This window comes from Silene latifolia, chromosome 4, assembly GCF_048544455.1.
Source record: "Silene latifolia isolate original U9 population chromosome 4, ASM4854445v1, whole genome shotgun sequence".
In the NCBI taxonomy this organism is placed as follows: Eukaryota; Viridiplantae; Streptophyta; class Magnoliopsida; order Caryophyllales; family Caryophyllaceae; genus Silene; species Silene latifolia.
The window spans coordinates 29,722,182-29,727,771 of record NC_133529.1 but is presented as its reverse complement, the minus strand read 5'-3'; positions in this window follow the sequence as shown (position 1 = coordinate 29,727,771).

Genomic DNA, 5,590 nt, shown 5'->3' with positions numbered 1-5,590 from the left:
AAACAAACTGCCCAGACCCTACTCGATCGAGTTCCCAAACACACTCGATCGAGTAACAGGCTACTCGATCGAGTGCCCAACATACTCGATCGAGTGCCCCAACATCAGACCTCAAACAGACCTTCTGATCTCTAACATACTCGACCGAGTAGCTAGGCTACTCGGTCGAGTGACCCCCTACTCGATGGAGTGCCCGAGGTACTCGATGGAGTGCCCAAAAACACGATTCTGGACTCAAAATCGTCAAAAACCCACCCGATCGAGTCAGTCCCACTCGATCGAGTCATGCTAACTCAGAAACGCTACCCGCATGCTATAGCATATGCTAACATGCTAAAAACTTTATAAAATAAACGTTATAACATAACTAAACATACAATGCTACGCATCCTTTCATACGATTCACGAAATCATTATATCATGCTATTAAACGCCACATTGTAAACATCCAACATGTTTTCATTCCAACAACAAGTCTACATATATCATCAATCTTTCTCTCATATTCTCAGCTTTCTACTACTCCAACAGTTACACACACTTCATCACGTTCACACACAAGTTAACCAAACAACACATACGACCTTGACGTACACCCCTCATGTGACCGGTTCAAAATTGTAGGGCAAGTTCGCGACTTTAGGACGTCTCCCAAGCCTTTGCATTAGCTCCTATAACTTTTACCCCGGGTTCATTTTAATTGACTCCCTATGTTCATTAGGTTCATTGGTTACAGGTTTCAGGATCGTCGCTCTGATACCATTTGTAACACCCTCATACTCCAAGTGCCTTACCAGGACCACTCAGGTATGAGGGTATTACCATCTCGGTTACCCGAGGCAATGATAATCAAATAAACAATAAAGAAACAACGTTTAAATAGAAATACTTAGTTAAAGGTTACAATCTCGAAACCAAAACCAAAAGTATAATACATGATCTCAAACTGACTGTTTACTGTTCTAACTAAAATGTAAAGAAACTACTAAGCTACAGCGGAAGACTTCTATCATCATATCGTGGCAATCCCAAATGGTATCCCAAGATTTTCATCTCATACCTGCTCAATATCTGCTCACCATCCCCGAATGGATCACCGCAGTTTACAAAACAACAACCGGGTCGATTAATCACACAACTCAATATATATCAACAATAAGATAAATGATACACTTAATCACACACACACACACAAGGCCAATTCCAATCATCTCAATCATCGACCGTCCACTGGACTACCACTTCGCCAAAGGGGGGACCGCAACCGTACCCACCAAATCCCCGCTCCTCATAATGAGCGATAACCCTGTCCATTAATGTGCACATCCCTTCTATGGCGGGTTCCACAGAAGGAGAAACTAGGGCGTGAAGCCACTCCCGCAAGTGACCTCACTCAACCGAGGACACGCCTCGAGAACCAGAAACCACAATCACAATCACAATCACAACCGTCACAAAACAATTACTATATCAAACAATCAATCTCTACACATCAACAATCATCCCATTATGGGACTAATACTGAGTAGAAAATCCTACCCGGAAAGCACACTATCGACGGTCTCTACTGCAGATCAAAAGCTTCCTCTACGAAACCTCCTCCTATCATACAACATGCAAATGCTACCAAATCACATACTACTCAAAAACCCCCAAATCCCTATATTAGGGTTTAACCAAAACAAAGGAAAGACAACAAAAAGGGTACATAGATCTTACCCTCGACGCAAGGATCTCAACGGTATAACCAACGATGAGAACTGACCTTCCAAACTCCGGGATTTGCTAACGATGCGATTAGGATTAAGAACATACTTGCTTTCTCTCTTTATCAGTAAATTAGGTTTTGCAAAAGTGTTTAGAATAGTGACGACGAAGGTTATATATCTTAATCGCATAATTAACAAAACCCGAGAAAAACTCCCCGTAAACCGGCTACTCGATCGTGTACCCAAGGTACTCGATCGAGTACCCCCTTACTCGATCGAGTATCCTAGTTACTCGATCGAGTACCCATCAGGTCAGAAACTTTTCTAAAACGCAACTTACCCTTACTCGACAGAGTAAGGCCTACTCGATAGAGTACTCGAAGACTCATAAATACGGAGTATTACAGTTTGATCCAAAAGTTTGCATTAATCATAACTAATCGAGGTATGTGTCTCATTCTTGCATTAATCGTCTATATTTACTCAATTTTGAGCCGAAAAAATTAGGGTTTATGACCCATTTGATCGAAATTTTGGGGCTTTTCCCCCAAACGCATTTGCCTTGTCAAATTGACATTAGAAATGGATAATAGGTAATATTAGGAACATAACCATGTATTTGTCTCGAATTTTCGTCGAGTTTTGAGCCTTTGAGTGAAATTTGAGACGGTTTCACAGCTAAACCGTAAATTGCTTCGAAAATAGCCTTAGGATTGCCCATTTGCGATGAAATTTTATATTTGGGATCCTTGAATGATGGGTAAACTTTCTATCATCTCGGAATTTTGGTTTGTGACAGCTTTTTCAGGACACTTTTCTAGAGCATAATCGCCGTTATAACGAAATGCTGCCGAAATTTCGACTCGAATCCGGAACTAGGCTTCAAATTAGGCATGACTTTACCCAAATTACCACATGAGTGATTGGGTAGGTGGGAATATGGCCAAGGATGGCAAGAAAAGAGCGATTTCAGGGCTTTGAAGGCTCGAAAATCCCTTAACAAAGGCTTGTCGTCACGTGACGCGGCCTAAACTTGCTTTAATGTTGCAGGTGGTGAGGCTTCTACTTATGGGAGAGCTCCCATGGAGATAGACGTTGCCACTGTTGAGGAGGCTCTAGAGCAGGCCTTCACCACTGCGGTGATGGCTGCTGGGGACGAGGCTCACGAGGAGGAGGCTGTCGAGGAGGAGGAGGCCCCGAGACGGGCCAACGTTGGGCGAGGAGGTCGTCAGTTGAGAGGAGCTCCTGCGTGGGCTGAGACTTGGGAGAGCAGGCACCTGCTGTGGGCTGCAGAGGGTCACTTGTCCTACAGGACGGTGAAGAGCTTGGTAAATAGGAATTCACTACTCATTACTCATCCTCTTTCATTCATTTGTTCAAATTCCTTTCAAATTTTATTCAAAACTAAAGATAGCTTTTGTTTCAAATCACAATAGGAGGCCGGGAACATCAAGTCGTTCTCGGGTTACACGACAGCGATGGAGCACTACGAGCGGCTGTCGGCAGAGGAGCGGGCCATGATCGAGCGTGGAGCGTTCGGTCCTTTGGTGCAGGTCTGGAGGGACATCGCGAAGAGGAAGCTGCGGGCTAACCTTAGCCCGGTCCGCGCTTTCTTGGACCGATTTTGGGATACGACTTCCACGTTCCACATGCCTTTCGGTGAGGTGGGAGTCACTCTGGAGGACTACGGCATGATTTCTGGTCTGCCGTGCGGGACCGAGGAGGTGGAGTGGCGAGACTCGCCATGAGGGTGGACTCGGCCGAGGCGAGGAGATTGATCGGTGGAATTTGTCGCCGAAGGTCATTCTGATCTTGGGTTTGATACCCGGTTCCTACGTTCGAGACTACTTTGCGGGAAAGACCCCTAAGACCGGTAACGATTGACGGGAGGGAGACGACTCCTCCTCCCCCGTCTGGTGAGCGAGGGCTCGTTTGTGGCTCGTGGTTTCGTCTTCGATTTACCTCGGAGACAAGGGCGAGAGGCCGTCGACGAAGCTTCTTCCCTTTCTTTCGACCCGAGTTCCCTAGGCGTTGGGGCCGGGTCATCGCTGGTTTCGCGGTCCTCATCCGCTTCATGAGGGCCATGGTTCGTCCGGAGTTGATGGAGAAGGGGACTTCTCCCGGTGTCTTTGTCGCCCGGACTACTGGAGGTATGAACCTTCCTTTAGACCAAAGTAAATTCCCTTTCTTTATCAAATCACGAAAGATCGTCATTGATTATTTTGCTTTACAGGCGTGGGTGTACTTGATACGAGTATGGATATGAATCAATGGAGGAACGAATTCATTGAAAGTCGGAGATCAGTTTAATGCATTCCCGATGATTATTTGGGGATGGTTAGATGAATCTCGGGATGATTAAATGTATCTCGAGCTTTCATTGAATACGATGCACTGAAAAGTTGGAGGAATTACTCTCATTACTCTTTAGTTTTATTGTTATTTTTATTATTAGACAAGACATTTAATTTGGTTAATTGTAGTTTATTATTAGCTTTGAATTACCTTAATTGGGCACTCTTAATGGTGGCCTTTTGTTTGTACCCGTATAGCTAGGAGTTGGCTATATAAACCTTGCTATGGGATTGAATAAACACAAGAGAATGAATTAAAAAGAAATCAAATTGTTTCAATTGTATCGTTTTATTGACGTTCGATTGTTCTTTGAATTGACGCGTTCGATTCACCCTTGTTATTGTTTGACGCGTTTTCAAACTTTAACCCGATTCGTATTCAATAGGTCTTGAATACAATCACCATTGACGTAGCTATAGGTCTAGTAACGACAAATATTTTTATTTATGTTATTCCGCTGCGTTAAATCGCATCAACCAACGAATAAACATTTCTCAGTTTGCAGTGCTTGGATAGGGAATGATAACGAAAATCGGGCGAAACCCCTCATGAATGACTCGAACCGGAGAAAAAGAAAGGCTCGATGATTAATAAGATTCTCATCTACTTGACCCCTCATAAATTAACTATGATTTAAATTTAATGTTATAATCTACTCATAAACCTCGCATTTAAATCATAGTTAATTTATGTAAATAAATTAATTTAGAATGACTCTATATATATCATAACCTATAAAATGTCGTGCTGTAGCACGGGATCTAACCTAGTATGCTCAGTAATATATTAGGTCTGAAGTAGTACATCAGATGTATATTCATTTTTTCCCTCTAGTTCAAGTTAACCTTGTAGGGGTAAAATGACATGGGGTTGTGCTTTCTACATTTCGAGCCCGTCAACCCCTATCACGTAGCGGATGCGGGTTCCCTCGTCATCTAAAAAGAATGAGTAAATATACAATAGTCTTACAATCTGACGTATATCGTATAATATGTCCACAAGTAAAATAAATGATAGTCTAAAGTATTTTGGTAGAATATATTTCTCTACAAGTATTTTGGTAATCCCAACATTTGTAAAGAATAAGCAAAAGTGTTGAGCCTAATACTTGAAAATAACCAAACACGTTAAGCCCTAATTCATAGGTTAAAGTGATTTGAGCGGGAAATTCTTAACTTCGCCTATTCTTTTAGTAAATAGAGGATTACTAGTGTAGATCCCGCACAAATGCGTGGTATTTTAGATAATAATTTACAAAAACGTTAAATATTATAGCTTGGTAACATGCTTAAGCGATATAATAGAGAAAATTTGATAGTTTTCATACCAGACAATATTGCCGTTTTAACTGTACCTAATTACATAAATTACTTCACTACACGTATAATAATATTATACGATTACATTAACCAAAATAATATGTGACACCCTCACATACCAAGGTGCCTTACCAGGACCACCCTAGCATGAGAGACCGTCACCATCTCGGTTGCCCGAGGTTAGTATATCAAAGTTGTCAATATAAA